Consider the following 20,430-nt stretch of genomic DNA (forward strand, 5'->3'; position numbering starts at 1 on the left):
CAGTCTGGGCAACATAGTGAGACCCCATCTCGAAAGAAAAAAGGAAGGAAGGAAGAAAGGAAGGAAGGATGGAAAAGTCTCTTTTGAGAATTATCCAACCAGTTGAGTTTGCTTCTGTGGCCTCCCCGGGTGCCCTGTGGCCGTGGGGACACAACCAGCACCGCATTGAGGGAAGCGCTAGTCCCCTATCCCCACACCGTCTCTAGACGCTGGCTTCTGGGAAATGCCTCATTTTGTTGGTGTGTGGGTTTTCCACCATAGTCACTGTGCCCAGGCTCCCCCACGCCGACTCTCTCAGCACAGGTCTGCCCTGCCCTTGTCAGCAGCTCTGCCATTTCCCCCTTGGTTTCCCCCTAGTTCCGCTGATTCTCCCGGGACTTGGAAGACGCCTCCACTGGCTCTCAGCTTTGGGCTGTCCTTCCTGTGCCTCTGCCACGGGGTCTCCTGGCCTCACACACTTTGGTGACCCTCGGCAGGCATACAACCTACTAATTTTCAGTTCTTTTCCTCCTCAGGGCCTATGAGAAATTTTCAGGGTCTTCTGCAGGCCTCACTGGAAATGAGGGGGCCTGGGGTGGGCACCTCCCCGCTCTTCCGCGCTTGGCCCAGCCCCATCCTCTTCTGCTGGAGCTGCTCCGTGTGGGGCAGGCAGTCTGGGAAGCTGCCCCGCCTTAGGATTCCAAATGGAAACAGCTTTCTGTCTTTGGATTCTCGTACATATGATGGAGATTTCTCTCCTAGCCCTCATACCCATCAGCCTGGATTATCAACCACAATCTCTCCTTTTTCCCCAACCTGCTGAAACAATCAACGGTATCTGATTTTTTTTTTTTTTTCTCTCTCCAGGCTGTTAACTAAAGAGCAAAATGAGAAACTGAAACAAGCAAACGAAAAGGTGTGGACAGTGTTAATTCCTTTCCCCAGTGTTAGGAGTTACCCTGCAGTCTTCCTTATTCCAATGTTAACTGAGATAGACTCTTTGCTCTAGGTGTCCGACCTCTGTCTTCATCTTCCTATCAAAACCCTCTTAGTTTTGAGAGCCATACTTTTCCCTCGCTAGCTCTAAGCTTTTGATAGTTCAAAAGCACTTTGGTTTAAGATGACCACGAAAGTCATGTTAAAAAGAAAAATCATCCTTCACCACTTCAGCTGACCCATGTGTTAGTCTGGGGCCTGACCTCCCAATGAATGTCATTGATCTAGTAGGAGAAGAGAAACATACCTCATTAAAAGTATGTAAAGATATCATTCTCTCCCTCTGCCACCCTGGCATAGCCCCCAATGCAGTCTATCCCTTTCTGCAGGAATTTTTGTTTGTTTGTTTGTTTTTAGACCGAGTTTTACTCTTTTCACCCAGGCTGGAGTACAGTGGCAAGATCTTGGGTCACTGCAACCTCTATCTCCCAGGTTCAAGTGATTCTCCTGCCTCAGCCTCCCAACTAGCTGGGATTACAGGTGTGCGCCACCATGCCTGGCTAATTTTGTAGTTTTAGTAGAGACGGGGTTTCATCATATTGGCCAGGCTGGTCTGGAACTCCTGACCTCAGGTGATCTGCCTGACTCGGCCTCCTAAAGTGCTGGGATTACAGGCATGAGCCACCACGCCTGGCCATTTTTAAAGTTACTATTATTATTTTTGAGACAGGATCTTACTCTGTCACCCAGGCTGGAGTGCAGTGGTGTGATCTTAGCTCACTGCAGCTTCAACCTCCCAGGTTCCAGAGATTCTCCCACCTCAGTCTCCCAAGTAGCTGAGATTACAGGCATGCACCATCACACACAGCTAATTTATGTATTTTTTCTGTGGAGACAAGGTTTCACCATGTTGACCAGACAGGTCTGAAACTCCTGACCTCAAGTGATCCACCCACTTCAGCCTCCCAAAGTGCTGGGACTGCAGGGGTGAGTCACCATGCCCGACCTCTGCAGGATTATTTACCACTAGCCTGAAAACAGGCTGCAGCAGGGATACCACATTCTGTGATTCTGTGATAACAACTATCCCCTTTCTCCTTAGATTTCTGGTTTTGTAGAGAGAGGTATGCCCAAGTACATTTTCTCGCATCCTTTGCAGAGAGATGAGGCTGATGAGAAACAAATCCAGATCACTACTGTTGCTTCTGGGAAAACTATCTTAAAAATGATTACTCAGCTGGTAGCTTCCCTTTGCTCTCTCTCTCCTTTTTCATTTTTTTCCTTATTTGGAATGTAGAAAGTGATGGCTGGAACTAGCAGCCATTATGTGATCATGAGGCATCCTTAAGAATTGAAGCCTGGTGCTGAAAATGAGGTGACAGGATAGAAGGAGTACAATATTGATGTCTAATGTCAGCCTAGATAGCCTAGATTTATTACCACAGGCCCTGGAATATCTATCTCTATGTGTCATGTTATGTGAGAAAAACGAACTCTTGTCTGGTTGAAGTGATGCTTCCATTTCTAGCAGTCAAATTCCTATCCTAGGCATGCTTACTTTAACTTCACTTTTACTGTTTCCAACCATTGCAACTTGGACTTTCCTCCTGTCACTTCTTTGAAACTGCTCTTGTCAATTTTTTTCAAAAACTTTTTATTATTTTATTTTATTTTTGAGACAGATCTAGCTGTGTCACCCAAGCTGGAGTGGAGGGGCCCCATCTCAGTTCACTGCAGCCTCCACATTCTGGGGTCAAGCCATTCTTCTGCCTCAGCCTCTCAAGTAGCTGGGAAGGTGCAAGTCACCACACCTGGCTAATTTTTGTATTTTTAGTAAAGATAGAGTTTTGCCATGTTGGCCAAGCTGGTCTCAAACTCCTGACCTCAAATGAATTACCTGCCTCAGCCTCCCAAAGTGCTGGGATTACAGGCGTGAGCCACCATACCCGGCCAACTTTTACTTAAGATAACTAGAAAAAAAAAAAAAAGAAAAAAAAAAAAGAAAAAGAAAGAAAGCAAAGGAATTGCTGAACTTCAGAATAATTCTTCCCATTTTTTTTTTTCTTAAAAATACTTCTACATTAAGAAAAAAAGATTTGGAAGCAGTTACATAAGTTGAAGTCATTGTTTTTTAAACAATCTTTAAATTTTAGGCACTATAAATCATTCATTTATCTTTTGAGTTCTCTCTCATCTTCCGCTTTTTGATGGTTACACTATTATTGTCACATGCAATTCTATAGCATTGCATTTTGTTCTGTACCTGTTATTCTAAAATTGTTTTGCTTTAATTGCAAATTTAAACTCATTCTGAATTCACCCTTATCCTTTTATCATAACTTCTTTAATACTTGGTAGAGATAAAAGTTTCTATTTCTTTCTTTGGCTGTCACTTAAAGAAATGACATTAGGGTACATTGCCTTCCTTTTTGGTTCCTATGGGTGATTTTTTTTCTTTCTAGTTTCAATATTTTTGTTTTGATCATTTTTGTCTAAGTATTATAAGATTCTGTTTGTCAGATCTCTTTGCTTGCAGATTACAGAAAATCAACTTAAGCCAAGTAAGGCATCTTATTTTCTTATGCAAAGGGAAACATTAAGGGGGCATTCTATCTTCAGGCATGTCTGGATCCAGGAGAGCAAATGTTGTCACTAGAACTGTGTCTCTCCATGTGTGGGCTCCGTTGGTGTTATTCTGAGGTACCTTCTATACTTGTGGTAGCAATGATATCTACCAGCATGACAAGTTTCCATTGTCATCATAGGCAGAGTAGCAGACAACATGGCTTGTAGGACATATTTGGTCTCAGAATTAAAACCTTTTCATTGCATTTGAGAAATACAATGTTAGACATATAACTATGCAATTTTCTGGAATTTTCTGAAAGTGGCCCTTTCCTCCCTATTGTGCTCCCATTTTGAATCTTTCAACCTTATTCCAACTCCGTATGTCTCATCTAGTTGACATGGATGGGAAATTGATCAGCTGCAAACCATTTCCTTGGGAGAGAGAAAGATATGATTATTTTAGAAAAATATACCAGATTTTCTTGATTTTCTAACATCATATTTACCTGACAGAAGGGCAGGAAGAAAGAGCTGGGACTCACCTTGACACCTGTCTGTACCCAATGAGGGGCAGCCTGACTGTGGGTGAATATCATGCCCAGGGCTGAAGTAGTTTTTATTTTAATCATTTACAAAGAAAAAGCTTCCCAAAGAAATCAGAGATGTTTCTCAGGTGCTAGGTCTACAGCCCTGCTTCTGACCTGTTCAGTACCCATAAAAGGTGCTGCAGGCTCCCCTGCAAAGCAATGTGTGGGTTTTAGATTATGTAAGACCCTGAATGCAAATGAGGAACTCAGAGGATGGTGGAAAGCCAGTTCCATGTTGGCAGGAGAATATTCTAGTGTTTTCCTCTCTAGATCTCCAACATGTTCATAGCACATAATAAGCACTAAATAGATATGTATTAACTGATTTTGAGTAACCAGGTCATATGTAGAACAGTTAAACAAAGACACAGAGGTGAGAGGAGAAAAAAAAAGGCTGGGTGCGGAGGCTCATGCCTGTAATCCCAGCACTTTGGGAGACCGAGGTGGGAGGACTGCTTGAGCCCAGGGGTTTGAGACCAGCCTAGGTAACACAGTGAAAAAATTAGCCAGGTGTGGTGGCACATGCCTGTAGTCCCAGTTACTTGGGAAGCTGAGGTGAGAGGATCATTTGAGCCAAGGAAGTGAAGGCTGCAGTAAGCCGCGATCTTACCACTGTACTCCAGTCTGGGCAATAGAGTGAGACCTTGTCTCAAAAAAAAAAAGTAAAATTAAAAAATTTGACCTGAATAACTAGCTACTTGCTAAATGTAATCCTTGCACCCTGAAAAGACTTAGTACATGTTCCTTTATACCATTAACTGATATCCAATTAACTTGTAATAACTATCTTAATAATTCTATGGCAGCAATTTGAGTCTCCTTGAAAGTTGTCAAGCATTTTCTTTTGTTAGTCTGCTCTGGGGTGATGAGTCACAAGTAGTAATTACTGGGTGGGAATTCATTTTTTTTTCTTTTTAAATACAATGTTAAGCATGTTGTATTAATATTAAATAATTCTAAAGAGTGTTTCAATAATTTGGAAGTTATTAATGATTGGTGGATGAAAAGATTTTATCCAGTTGTCCAAGCATATGGCGAAAGAAAACTGGCTTAAGTTGTTGAATTCCTGTTTTCATTTGCCATTGAATCGCTGTTTAAAAATGAAACTGGAGAACATGTAATTACTCCAATGGAATGATTATGGGACGTCAAAAAACTTGTTGCTCTAGGTGGTTAACTGCATGACTGAGAGACAATAATGGTGTGGATAAGGTGAACCTTGTTCAGTAGTGATCTCAGTTGCATTTTGGTTCTGTAAAGCACAAATAGGTTAACCGAATACCAAAGAGTAGTGAACTGCCTATGATTTGCATCTTTATATGATGGTGAAGAATTCAAGAAATTGGAATATAGTATTTATAACACTATATGACCACAATGTCCCATCAATTTCCTAGACTTCTGAGGGTAGGAAAACAGAAAGGGCCATATTCTCAACTTATGTAATTGATAACTACTAATTTTCTAACAATTTTCCAATGATTTTCCAATGATTCCAATGATTGCTTGCTATAAAAATGTAAAATGGAGCCAGAAGCTTTAGCATATATTATTCACACTGTAATTTTGGTTTATTTCCTTCTAGACTTTTTTCCATACTTTTTAGAACAGTTGTAATCATGTTGCACATATAATCTACCCTTATTTTTTAAAACGTACTGTTATGTTACTTATGTTTAAAATAGCGAAAAACAAACAAAAATAAACAAACAAAAAAACTAGAAACAAAGTAAATAGGTGTCATACTCAATGGCCACATCATACTCTTAAAGATATTGGTTATAAAGATGATATAATTTATTTTATAATTTCCATATGGCTGGCTATCTAGATTATATACTTTTTATTTTTGCAATGAGACAAATATTGCTATGCATTGATTTTTTGCACACTTTTTTTTTTTTTTTTCCAGGAGTTTGCCTGTTTTCTTAGAAGAACATTCTTCAAGGAAAATTCAAGGGTGGAAATTTATAAACCTATTCATAATGACTCTTGAAGCAAATATTATTCAGGACCTTTTTTTTTTTTGAGACAGTCTCACTCTGTTGCCTAGGCTGGAGTGCAGTGGCATGATCATGGCTGACTGCAACCTTTGCCTCCCTGGGCTCAGGTGATTCTCACACCTCAGTTTCCTGTGTAGCTGTGACTACAGGTGTGTACCACTATGCTCTGCTAATTTTTGCATTTTTAGTAGAGACAAAGTTTCGCCATGTTGCCCAGGCTGGTCTTGAACTCCTGACCTTAAGACATCCGCTCACCTCAGCCTCCCAAAGTGCTAGGGTTAAAGACATGAGCCACTGCACCTTGCCAGACCTATTAGAAGCAAACAATTATATCTTATGTAACAGGACAAAGAGAAAGCACATCTAGATGGCTAGAACCAGAGACTTAAGTCCACCAGAACTTTCTCTGACTCTTCTTTACAAGGCTCAGCAGTTGGCCTCATTTCATTCATTTGCTGGCCAGAATTACTGCTGTAGAATTGAAGTGGTTATTCCACACCTGGTGCCTCAGCTGGAATGTCTACAATGTCTGTGGGCTTGCCAGATCTCTCTCTCCATGTTTTCTCTCATCATTCCGTAGCCCAACTCAAGATTCTTTACACACTAGTTGTCTTCTAAAAGTGCAAAACGTGGGAGATGCAAGATCCCTTAAGTCACACAATACCACTTCAGCTCTGTTCCATTTGTCAAAGCAGGTCACAGGCTAGGCCAGATTCAAGGGGAGGGGGAATGGGCTTCACCACCTGATGGGAGGAATGGCATGGATGATAGTTACTTTTATGTGTCGACTTGACTGGACCACAAGGTGCCCAGATACTTGTCTCTGCATGACTCTGGGTATGTCCGTGAGGGGTTTCTGGATGAGATTAACATTTGAATTGCTACATCACGTAAAATGAATTGTCCTCCCTAATTTGTGTGGACCTCCGCCACTCAGTTGAAGGCCTGAACAGAACAAAGAAGCTGAGGTAAAGAGAGAACTAGTCCTGAACTGTGGGGTCAGGAAAGGCTGGGATGCCATGGAAATTAGCTTCAAAGGTTTTTCAAAGTTTATTGCTTGGTGTAGTTAATGGTGTTGATTCTCTGTAGAAGGACTTTTTCTTTACTATATTCCTTCGACATAGTACGCTTTCCCCTGGTCTGGAGCAGGATGCTTTCTTAGTTTATGATGCAATGACTTAACAGCGGAGGTCTGCTTTATTTCTTTTTGAAATTCCATGAACTTTGAAATGAATTCTTTTTACTCTGAGTTCTTCATATACACGTAAACAAAATGTTCCACTGAATCCAAACAACCAGAGCTTTAAATTTGGAATAACTGTGAGAAAATTGAGTACTTGAGATTCAAGGAAAAACACAGGCAAAGTCTCTGACATCGTTCCCCATCCCAAAGCTAACTTTGATGGTGAGTCATTAAACTGAGATTCTCTCAGGATCTGGGGCAGAAAACGGCACTAGCATGTTTTTTGTTTGGTTCAGGTTGGGTAACATTGGCATGTGATAGAAGTTATCTTTTGAATTATCTCAAGAATAAGAGCTTCACTTTTATGAGCAGGGAGTTTCAGTATGGTTTGTGTCATGAATAATCCTGCCTGACATGGACCATGACCCTTGAACATTCTGAAACACAGGAAAATTCTAAGTCTTCATAAGATAAACAAGGAGCAGCATCTTGTTACTTTTTCTTTCAAATTTAAAGTATTATACTTCTGACTCTATGTTATGCATAGAATTTTAAATGTGGGTTTATATTTAGACTTGAATATGGTAGAAAACAAGGTTTGATATGTTCTGCTTCATAATGATACATCTACATATATATATATATATATATATACACACACACACATATATATTTTGTAATAAACTTTTTATTTTGGAAAAATTTGGGGTTTACAGAAAAGTTCTAAAGATAGCACAGAGAGTCCCTGTATAATTCTCTTGCAGCTTCGCTTTCCCTTCATGTTATCAGCTCACATTACTGTGGTGCATTTGTCAAAACTGAGTAACCATCATTGGTGCATTACTAGTAGCTAAACTCCTGCCTATATTTAAGTTTCATTAGTTTTTTCCTAATGTCTTTTTCTATCCCAGGATCCTAACCAGGATACCACATTACATTTAGTTGTCACATCTCCTTTGTTCTGTGATAGTTTCTCAGTGTTTTTTGTTTGTTTGTTTGTTTTTTAAGCTGGAGTCTCACTCTTTCACCCAGGCTGGGGTGCAGTGTTGCAATCTTGGCTCATTGCAACCTTTGTCCCCTGGGTTCAAGTGATTTTCATGCCTCAGCCTCCTGAATAGCTGGGATTACAGGCATGTAATTGGCTAATTTTTATAAGTTTTTTTTTTGTTGTTGGTTTTTAGTAAACACAGGGTTTCATGATTTTGGCCAGGAAGGTCTCAAACTCCTGACCTCAGGTGATCCACCCGCCTTGGCCTCCCAAAGTGCTGGGATTACAGGCGTGAGCCAGCACGCCCAGCCTCTCAGTCTTTTCTTGTGTTTCATCATCTTGAAAGTTTTGAGAGTATTGGACAAGTGTGGTATAGACTATTCTTCAATTTTGGTTTGTCTGATGTTTTTCTTCAGATTAGATTCAGGTTATGGGTTTTGGGGTAGAATAACACAGGGCAAAATACCATTCTCATCACATCTTATCAGGGGTTACGTGATATACACATGATTTATCACTAGCAATGTTGTCCTTGATCATTTGGGTAAGATTGTGCTTACCAGCTGTCTACACTGTAAAGTTACTATGTTTCACTTTCTTTGAAGTGAGTCAGTATGTCCTGCCCACACTCAAGGGAGGGGTAGGGATTGAGCTTTACTCCTTGCTTATTTGGAATGCAAAATAATATTTTGGTAATGTTTTCAATTTCAGTGGACCTGTATTTTGTGTGTTTGAAGACAGGAAATAAATAAAGGCCTGGTACAAGCTCTTCCTTTTTGTTTCTGTTCTGAGTAAAGAGCTTGTGTCCAATGCCTTGCTGACTCTCTTATATATTTTGTCTAAAACACCCAACAATGTTGACCTGTGCAGGATTATGATGGAAGTAAGTGGAAAGAGGTTTGCATATTCTTTTGAATGTATTTTCATCTTCCGATGAAGTAAAGATGAATCCCATACTAGTCTGTTCTCACACTGCTCTAAAGAAATACCTGAGACCGGGTAATTCATAAAGAAAAGAGGTTTAATTGGGTCATGGTTCTGCAGGCTGTATGAAGCATGATGCTGGCATCTGCTCAGCTTCTGGGAAGGCCTCAGGAAACTTACAGTCATGGCAGAAGGTGAAGGAGAAGCAGGCTCCTCTTACATGGCTGGAGCAGGAGGAAGAGAGAGGGGGGAGGTGCCACACACCATGAAAAAAACAGCTCTTGTGATAATTCACTATCACCACAACAGCACCAAGTTGGATGGTGCTTAAGCATGACAGACCCCCACCATGACCCAATCACCTCCCCACCAGGACTCACCTCCAACACCAGGGATTACAATTGAACATGAGATTTGGGTGGTGACACAGACTCAAACCATATCAAATTCTACATATGGAATGTAATAAACTCATTGATTTATTTTTTATTTTTGAGATGGTGTCTCACACTGTTGCCCAGGCTGGAGTGCAGTGGCACCATCTCGGCTCATTGCAACCTCTGCCTCCTGAGTTCACGTAATTCTCCCGCCTCAGCCTCCTGAGTGGCTGGGATTACAGGCAAGCACCTGGCTAATTTTTGTATTTTTAATAGAGACCAGGTTTCACCATGTTGGTCAGGCTGGTCTCAAACTCCTGACCTCGTGATCCACCTGCCTCGGCCTCCTGAGTAGCTGGGATTACAGGCACCTGCCACCACGCCTGGCTAATTTTTGTACTTTTAGTAGAGACGGGGTTTTGCCATGTTGGCCAGGCTGGTCTCGAACTCCTGACCTCGTGATCCACCTGCCTCGGCCTCCCAAAGTGATGGGATTACAGACATGAGCCACAGTGCCTGGCCAACTCATTGATTTTAAACCAAAGTTAGGGTTTGACAAACTCCATCTAGCTACACAGTTCTCTGTCTCAGTTTTAGCTTTGTCTTCCTATACATGCTCAGTTGGCAAACAGGTTCCTAACTGGATGAACATTCTTGCCTCCTCCCTCAGACCTTAGCATGGACTCCCAGGGTAGATATTAGGGGTTGAATTGTGTCCTTTCTCCCCCAACTTCATATGTTGAAGCCCTAAACCCCTGTACTTCAGAATGTGATCTTACTTGGAAGTCGGGTCTTTGCAGGTTAGTTAAGATGAGGCCATTTAAGGTGGACTCTAGTCCTAGGTGACTGTTGTCCTTAACAAAAGGGGCAATTTGGTGACATAGATGGGCACACAGGAAGAACCTCATGTGAGGATGAAGGGAGAGATTAAGATGATACTTCTGTAAGGCAGGAGAATCGTTTGAACCCAGTATCAGGTGTTTGGCAAGAGACGTTGTGCAGGTTCTGTCTCACAGTCCTCAGAAGAAGCCAACCCTGCCAGTACCTTGATCTCGGACCTCTAGCCTCCAGAACTGTAAGACAATACATTTCTGTTGTTGCAGCCACCTAGTTTGTGGTACATTGTTACAGCATCACTAGGATTAGCAGATAATGGAAGTTGAACTGAGCAACCCAGTTTTTGTGACCCCAAACATGGTTGGTGGTAGAACTTTCTCTTGGTCACAGGCTCTAGAAAGAATCTGCAACTTGTCATTTACTATAAGCCCTTCACAACTAGACTCTTCTACTCAATGTTTATTCAAGATTTTTTCAGGTGCTTATCTTATTGAAATTCGTAGTATTAATATTCTAGAACTGTACATAATGTCTTTACTTTCCAAAATTTCCTTCAATACCTGACAGCTTTCTATCTACTGACCCAATTGTGATGACAAACCAATGCTGGCTTTGGTAGTCAAATTCCTGACCACATGCTAATTGTTGACTCATTCAGTTTTGCCTGTAGATTTAGTCTCAATAAAATGAGCCACACCTTTTTTCTGATAAAGCAGCATTATCTTCTGGGGAGAATGAAATGTGGTTTTTCTTTGACAGATGAATGGGAAAACCATTTGTGCATTTCCCATGTGAATCAAGCTTAAGCCCCTCCCATAGTCAGCCAGGGCTGCATTAACCATGGACTACTGGTGCCCCAGCAAGGAGAGGCTGTGGATGCGGATAACTCCACACAGCTGTGCCTGGAGGCTGACGGATTATGGCAGATACTTCTCAGTTTTATTCAGGGACCAGAATGTGTTCACTTTGCATGGAGGAACTGATTAATTAAGTGATGGACTGGAGAGCAAAGAGGTAGTGGTTGATTATATTCATTAAAGGAAATGGAAAATTAACTCCTTAAGAGGCATTATCTTGTAATACTTCAATCTCATATATTCTGCACTTCCCTAGAATAGTTCAGTGTATTTCTTTCGTGTGCCTGGTAATAATCTCAGGAAACAGGACTGAGTATCATGATGTCTATTTAGCATTTAAAGGAACTGAAATGTGGAAATGTACACATCTCTTTCCCCCCTACTCTAAAGTCTAATTCAAATGCAATTGCAACCAACATTTCACTAGGAAGGTAGCTTGGACATTTGAATAGACAAATGGATATTTGGCACTTCTGTCCATTTTTCAACAAACTTGTCAAGTACAATTTTGGTAGCTTGAAGGTTGCAGAAGATGCAACAGGTGGCTGCAGCCCTCAGCTCTTCCTTCTCTAAAGGAAGAAATGCAAGACTGGGAAGGTTGGTCTCTAACTGTGGCAGGTAAACACAGTCTGGTCCCAAAGTGAGTTGAGACTACTGGGGAATGGACTCTGTGCCCATCACTGTAGAATTGAGGTTACCAGTTGGGAAATTAGAAGCAACTTTCAGGTAGCATATAGTTTGCTGAATCCAATTCTTATCTATCCTATATATTAGGATTTTCATTTTTAGAGCGAAAATTTGAGTTCATCCCTCAAAATGCTTATTTCATCTCTTTTTGGAGTTAATGTATTTTTAGGGAAGTGCTGCCGGCTCTGATTTCTCCAACTGTCAATTCCTTATCTCCTATCTGGAAATCACTGCAGAGCCTGGATCATCGGAGGCAGTTTGGGGGCCATCTCCCATTCCCAGAATGGCATCAAACCTTAAATTGGAAGGTGTCGAGGGAGGGGAAGAAAGTATTTCCAGCAGTAAAATGAACGAGGATTAAACAACTCCCCAACAAAACAAAAACTGAAAAAATGAGAACTGGGACCTAAATGCCTCGAGGTGGTGAAATTGTCACTTATCAGAGCAGAACCAAACAGCACAGCCTTCAGCTAGAGCCAGCCTGAGAGCTGAAAGACCAGCAGTGAAGGGAAGGAAGCTTCGAGGAGGGAGCAGAAACAGAATAAAATAAGTCAAAATAAAATAAAAGCAGCCGAGACTAGTGGAAAGGTACAAGCGTGGTGACTGATTGGCTGCAGATGGATACCGTAATTTTCTTAGGCTCTCAGTGTCTAGCAGGCAGTGACAGGGAGCAAGGGTGTCAGGTCTGAGGAGAAGAATACCGGAACCATTTTGTTGTGTAGAAAGTCACTAGGCTACGCGTCATGGCCCATGAAGGGCTGATTATATTACAGCATAAAGAAATAGTGGCTCAGAATTATGATCTTCAGCTATCAAGAAAACTTTGAATCATGTTTGTGCATTTTACTAAGGAAGGAAAATAAGTTTATAATACATGAGGTGTTTCATTTGAAAGTGCAAGTTTGAGTTAAAAGGTTAAATTCAGTGATCTGGAAAAGTGTTATGTAGAGCCACGTATCCCTTGAAATATTGGGAAATTGATGTGGAAGTTATGCTGCGTCTCATCATTGAGATGAAAAGATTGAAAATTAGATTTCACAGAACAAAAATCATTGCTGGAGGCAGTTTGTGAGACAACAATGTTGAAGAATGAAAGGAGTAAAAATAAAGATGAACACACACACACACAGATACACATACGCACACACGCTCACAGAGACATACACCAACTCACATAGACACACACTCGTACACACAAACATACACTCTCATATTCACACATACACTCACTCACGATCAATGCCCTCCAGATTCACTTTATTCTTTTCCCTCCCTTGCCTTTTTCTAGAAAGAGCTGCATTTTTGCTACCCTTCCTGTTTCAGAATTGCTAATGTGAAATTTACCCAGGTGGAAGGACCAGGAAGACAGACAGTGTTTGCGGAATGAAAATTCGTGGCAGAATGTGGGCTATTCTCTCCCTTCTGTGTTATCAAGTGACTTCTCTCTCCCCCACTCCCCATGTCAAGTTGGCCTTAGGCACACATTTCAAGGGCTTTCTGTGCTCATGTATTATTAACAAGTAATCCCTTTCTCCATTCCCACGGCGCGCCGAATGAGTCCTGCGGTGAGCTAGCACTTTAGCAAGGGGAAGTTGGGAGTAAGAGTCTGTTATTTCATCATCCCAGCAAGCAGAACAACTAACTGCCTCCCTGCCTGTTTGTTTACTAACGAAATGGACACCCACAAAATGTCAGTAGGACTGGAGGTCCGGGATCTTGCAGTTTCAAGCCACTGCATCTCTAGCCCGTTCAGAGGAGAGATTGCTGGGCCCCAGGAGATGGTTTTGGAGGAGGAGGGTCGGTTGAAAGGATCAAGGCCACTGCAGTAGGGCTGGGTGGAGATCAACTCGGAGATCCCTGGAATGCACGATTTGTCTTCTCACTTTCAAAATACAGGGTTCTAAGGCACATGTCTGTGAGGAAAGAAAAATAGAGTATTCTGAGCTATGTGAGGTATGAGAAATTTATCAGGCCCAGAGAGACAGGAGTATGGAGCTTCAATCATTCTCTCCCCACCCTGCACCCCTGCCTGGGGGCAAAGTTTTAAAGGCATATTGTTCCAGATTAGCTGCCTAACACATTATCTTCTTGTTGCTGGAATTTGCAATACAAAGAACAGTGTATAAGCAATCAATAGCTTATGTTATTTTAACATAAGTTCTTGGTAAACAACTCAGGAACTTCTTTCTTCTTTTTCCTTTAAAAATCCACTTGAATGCTCTCCAGGGCCGCAATCCTCAAGCTTGGCCCAAACCAATTCTCTACTTTTGTTAATTTTGCCTCAGCTTCTTCCTTTTAGTTGACAGCTGAGATGCCCGGAACGTTGAAGGGACAGGTAAACATTTAGACAGTGAACAGATAAAGTAACGAGAATTACAATGTCTTGAGTTTAGAGAGAGCTTTACGTTTGCTCTCTGACATTTGTTTACTGTGTGTGAGGCTTTTACAAGTGAATCCCAGGGTGGGATAATAATAGTGAGCCGTGTGGCACCAGCTGCCGGCAAGGCTTTGGGTGCCGAAGAATTGGTGGACATTTTACAGGCTAATAGATTTTTTTTTTTTTTTTTTTTAAACTGCAGTAGTTCTGTGGGAATTCCTCTGCAGATTTTAAAATAAGTTGTAGGAGTAGGAAAGTGAGACTTTCTCTTTCTCTCTCTCTCTTATTTTTTTCCAAAGAGCAAAAAGGAGCCAAATTTAGAGCTAGTTTTGAAAGCATTTTCTCACTTTGCCTTAGGAACGGAGAGTGAGGAAAATCAAGTGTCATCAGCACCGGCTCTTTGAATGCGGGTGAGAGGAAACACAAAGCCCCGGCTTATTTCAATTGAGCAAGACAATGCGAGAGATGTAGAGATTTTAGGTCAGAAAGGACCCGTGAGCTCCTTTGTTCCAAAGTTTGTCCTGTTGCTTTTGAGGCATCTGTTTTCCAGTGACTATAACCCAGGTTTCCAGAATCAGGGCTGCCTGCTCGGGTGGCTCACAGAGGGAAGGGATCCTGGGCCCAACTGTGGGCGTTGGGAGCCACATGGTGGGTTAAGAGGAAGATGAGGAGGAGGAAGAGGTTCAGTTGGGCTCAGGGATCTGAGCAGGCAGAGGTGTTTTCAGGGAAGTTGAGATGCAGGACAGAAATACCATTCAAAGAGTTAACATTGTAACCCTGGAGGTGGGGACAGATTCTTCCAAGATTATCTCAGGACTAATCTCTCATTCCACTTTCAGACTTAAAACTAGGAAAAATGTGTTCTTTTTCCTTTGAGCTAAGGTGGGCTATCAGCTTAGCACACCTGCCCTTGTTTCATCCTTTCTTGCATGGCCACTCCAGGACCTGCCAGCATTGTTGTGAAAGGCCCAAAATAGGACCCTCTGAGCTAGTTTTCCAATTCCCTGTCCCAGAATTCTGGGGTGTGCCTGGAGGGAGAGAGGGAGGCTGAATCTTCTCCATCCTGCCTTTCAGGTTTCCTGTCTCAGGATTCCTGGTAACATTTCCTTTGGGAAAAAGAAGGGAGTTCTGTCAATTAACAAAACATTTGAAAAATCACTCATCCACTCTCTTCTCCTCATTTTACAAGTGAGGAAACTGAGATCAAAATAGGTTAGTAGACTGACCCAGGATTCTGCCATTAATGGCACAGATTGAGTTACAGCTCAATTTTTCAACCACTAGGGCACTGGTGATGATTTTAAAGAACTAAGATAAGGAGAATAAGTCTAAGTGTTAAATGCACTAGCTGCATTTCTATTTTAAACTACTAATACTTACGTGGTAGTAATCCTTCATGTTTCTGTGATATATCTATTTAATAAGGGTATAGTAACATGTGGACTGGAGGAGATTAATAAATTCTTTTTTTTTCTTATAGGGTTATAATATAGTAATTCTAAAGACCTGTTTTGCTGGTTTGCTTCTTCCATGAAAGCGGAATCAAAGTCAGATTTCTTGTTTTAAATAATTCAGTTGATAACTGAAATTTAACCAACTGGTGAGTTTTGTTCACATTTTTCAGAACAGCCCTTAAGAAACAAAAATAATTATGTTTGTTGACTTTAAAAATTTATAGGAATACTACTTTTTCCCACTTTCTCCCTTTTTCCCAACTTGAAAGCTTAACCTCATTTGATCATCTTCCATTCAACTTTCCAACATTGTCCATACTGTCGTGTAGTAACCATGCAGTGTTTGTCTTCGATAGGGGATAAAATGCGACCGCTATCTAGGGGTGAATAAAAATATCTAACGGTATTAGCACACCAGTATAAAGTATACAGTAGAAAAAATGTAAAGTTGGAATTATGTCCTCTTTTCTAGTTTCTCTGGTGTTAATATTTTCTGGAAAGCATCCTCAAGGCTTGTCCTAGCTACCGTCTTCCTAACATTGTCCCAGGTGTTGCAGTTACTAATGTGAGCAAGACGTCCTCCTAGCCTTCACGAGTGTACCCAAGAGTTATATAAAGGATATTCTGGGAGCCAGGAGAAGGAGCAAATAAAGCAGACTGCACAGATGGAGCATGGAAAGTCTTTTAACAGAAACGAATACTTTCAGACCCGTTTTGAAGGACTGAGTAGGAGTAAACTAAAAGAGAAAAAGCAGGACAAAAGAAGCAGCACTTTGGAAGCTCAAAGCCGCACTGGAAACACAGCCTTTCAGGATGTCTGAAAGAAAGGGGCAAGTCTGTTTGTGTGGGGTAAGAAATGCGGGGAGACAAACGGACAGTGGACAGATTGCAGAAGGCTCTATGTGCTGAGACGAGGGTGCAGACCAGAGTTTTAAACCGAGAATGCAACAGGGAAGGATTTCAAGCTTGGAGTGAGAGGGAAGACTACGAGCGTGCAGTGATAAGGCAAAGCTGAAGATTTCAGAGCAAAGGCCACGCCCTACAGTTGCCATGGAATGGGGTGGCTCAGTGGGCTTTGGAGGTAAAGTCTGCACTTGAGAAGTTCAAGGGTAGTAAGTACTTAATGCCAGGGTATAAGGTCAATCATCCCTTTTAAGACACAGATATCATCTGCAGCGTTTTCAGGAACAGAGATAACAGAAGAAAAGCAGGCAGCTACTAGATTTTCAAATCTTCCACAAATGTCAGGGAGAGAGTCAGGCAGTTGATAGAAGAGACCGGTAAAGCAGGGTACCATCAGCCTCAACACGGGTGTTTTATTTCAAGGTAGGGGAGCTGTGCTTTGGAAAAGCAATGAGGAGGTAACAGGAAGTCTCTTCCCCTCCTAAATCCTGTGTTCGTGGAGGAGGGTGGGAGACTGAGTTTTCTCGTCTTGAGAGGGAGTTACATACAAGTTTAAGGGAAAAGAGTCTGTATTTTCCACCTAAATGATTCTGAAAGAATCAGGTAAGTAGTTGCTTAGAAATAATTACTAAATGTTGCATAAAGAGATATAGCTCTTCTATGGTGTGACAGATCCTGGCTACTCAATAGCTTTGTGCATTTTTTTCCTGGGCTATGGAAATATTTACAGCTTTCCTTTACATGTTAATGTCTCTCATCTTACCACTGACAGTTTATTTCTATCAATTTGCCTTCAAGTGAACTGGAGTTTCATATTTGTGATTTTATTTTTACCAAAATGAAATGGCTTATTTTTATCAAAAAATACTATTAAAAAATACTATAGAAACAGTAAAAAATACGATTTTATCAAGAATACTATTGTGTGCTAGATGCTGGAGGCATAAAAGGGAAGAAGTTATGAACTGTTGCTTTTCGTGGACAGTTGGTGTGGAGTTTTAGTAAGAATTTTGAACACTTAAATTTATATCTTTCTTTTAAGAACCAATAAAAAAAGAGCAACTCTTTAGAGCAGCATTATATGACATCGTCTTCAAAGATCAATGTGTGTACAACATTTAAATAAATCAGTATCTAGGTGTGATCATTAATCCGTAACCATGATCAACTACTGCTGAGTCTAACCTGTCTTTACTTTTAATTCTTTTACAATTTGTTGACATTTTAGAAATATAGTTCTTGTTCTCTAAGAAATATGGCACTTAAAGTTCCTGAAATTACTTGCCAAGTTGTTGGGCTTTTGTCTCATATGTTTCTTAGGTCTTCGAACAACTGGAGATTTATCTTTACCCATGTTCCGGTTTTATCTTTTTGAGTCTTTTTTTCTTACAGTGGTCTGTAGTCAATTTAGGCAAATCTCTGTGTGAGTATTATGTGTGAGTATTACATATCGCTATGCCTCTTGGCAGAGGTGAATAACTTTTCCTTTTATAAGAAGAATATAATTTTCCTCATTCCCAGTAGACATTAAGCTTATTAGCTACTTACCTTTTTGATAATTTGCATTCATTTTCTCTATAGCAACAAAATGTCTGACTTGGAAGGAGAAAAAATTAGTTTACACCCCAAATTACCTTTATAAAAGGTTATATATTTCCTCTAATAATTATGTAAAAAGCAAACACTGAAAAATAGTGTAATAAGTCATAAAAATAAAACTAAAAATGGCGTTAATCACAGGTGTAGTCAAACCCCAGTGATTGTTACAAAATCTGTCAAGACTCAGATGACTAAAATTGTGATTACTACATACATAGTTTTATTATTTTTAAGCACAGTGTAAAGTTTAAGGAACATTTAAGAGTAATTGTTATTAGCAAATTATTAGCAAGTTATTTCTAAAGTCATCTTAAAATGCCTTATTTATTTGTTTATTTATTTGAAAAGCGTAGAAATCTCTGGTCACATTTACTTTGTTCCACTCTACTAAAAGGGCATAAGTATCCCATTATTTTATGATCAAAACATATGTGTGACTGTGTGCACACAAGTATAGACATGAATTCACACACAGTTCCATTAATAACAAGGTATATCTTTGGTGGGTACTGTTAGCTGAATATCAAGCAGTTGAGTCATTTCATTTTCTTCCTGGAAAAGTTATTTGTCAAGGATTGGTAAATGATTGCCCTTGCACCTCAGGGCAACCATGTTCCCAATGAGATCTAAGGAGAATTCCACTTAGGGGCTTCTAGGAAAGGTGTTTCTTTCTGTAGAAAGGGTCAGGTGCAAAAAGACAGCTCCTTGGTTCTGCCCCTTGCCTTATTTTCCTGCCATGAATGCAATTCTGCGAGAGAATGATTGTGGCTCTGTGGCAGCTATCTTGGTCGAGCCTGTGAGGCAATAAGCCTAAGGGAAAAAAAATTCATCACACATCTTGGATGATAGAAGATAGAGAAATGATACAAAGGATGAAGGGAGAATAAGAAGAAGCCTACATCTCTGATAACATCAGTTTGTTACTGCATCAAATCTGGAACCATTTACCTAGAGTTTCACTGTGTGTGAGATAATTGAAAGTTACCCGTGCTGACGCCCCTATTGGCAGCTGAATGCTAACTGATACATTACCATACTTTCTGACTCATTCTTGATGTCACGTTTGATTAGTAAGTATAGCAGATATCCAAACCTAGGCTTTTGGATTCAAAGTCCAGGGTTTTCCTGGCCTTGCTGTCTCCCCATATTGTCATAATCTGGGAAATAAATCCACATACTGTGAAGTAATAACATACACCACTTATTTTGGAGAATTTCCCTACTCTGATTTAAAGCCCTATTTCTCTCTTCACCCCCTCTGGACTTACCCTGCTCATGATTTGTCCAACAAATTCTGGGTGTGCATTTCCCTTTATAGTCACTTGTGACTGAATGTCCATTTGCTGTATTATGACTCTGGGCACGTACCAGACATCACCTTATATTTCCTCCTCTTTATAAGAGGATAATTTATATTAACCTCTTCACATATTTTATACTCTTGTTGGGTGGGGAGGAGCTCATGGGGTAGGGCTTAAGTCATTATCAACATTTGGCTTTTTAAAATTATTTTTATTTATTTATTTATTGCAACAGAGTTTAGCTCTTGTCGCCCAGCCTGGAGTGCAGTGGTGCAGCCTCGGCTCACTGCAACCTCTGCCTCCTGGCCCCGAGTGATTCTGTTGCCTCAGCCTCCCAAATAGCTGAGATTACAGGAGGGCACCACCACACCCAGGTAATTTTGTATTTTGAGTAGAGATGAGGTTTTACCCTGTTGGCCAGGATGGTCTCGAACTTCTGACCTCAGGTGATCCACTCGTCACAGTCTCCCAAAGTGCTGGGATTAAGGCGTGAGCCACTGCGACTGGCCATTTGGCTTTTTTTAAACTGTGGATGTTCCATAGGTGTTCACATGTTTTTGTGTGTTGTAAACATTTAATAACCACTACTAATAAGAACACAGATGAGTTTGTAAAGCTCGTGAAATTGCCCCGCTGATGGAAATTTGACTTGCAAGCATTCATGAGGGAGAGAAGGTGGAGATTGAAGGAGCTCACGATTGCCTGCCAAAGTTGTCTGCATCTCAGTTAGAGGGGATTCGAAGCGTGCTTTAAATCTTTAACTAAGAAACTTTTAAATATAAAAGTATATATGAATTTAGCATTTGAATTTTTTTTTTCTAATTTACTGTCTACTATATGACATACGTATAGAAATTACATACTGAATCA

General features: G+C 40.8%; 1 long non-coding RNA gene across 1 annotated transcript in view; it reads right to left on the minus strand.

The window, feature by feature from the left end:
- Positions 1-598, minus strand: part of LOC105549184 — an 8,441-nt gene extending 7,843 nt beyond the window's left edge. The window contains exon 1 of the long non-coding RNA XR_001007509.1: positions 490-598. This is a non-coding gene — a long non-coding RNA (uncharacterized LOC105549184). The remainder of the gene's footprint in view (positions 1-489) is intronic.
- Positions 599-20,430: the final 19,832 nt, after the last annotated feature.

This window comes from Mandrillus leucophaeus, unplaced genomic scaffold, assembly GCF_000951045.1.
Source record: "Mandrillus leucophaeus isolate KB7577 unplaced genomic scaffold, Mleu.le_1.0 Scaffold430, whole genome shotgun sequence".
NCBI classification, from domain to species: domain Eukaryota; kingdom Metazoa; phylum Chordata; class Mammalia; order Primates; family Cercopithecidae; genus Mandrillus; species Mandrillus leucophaeus.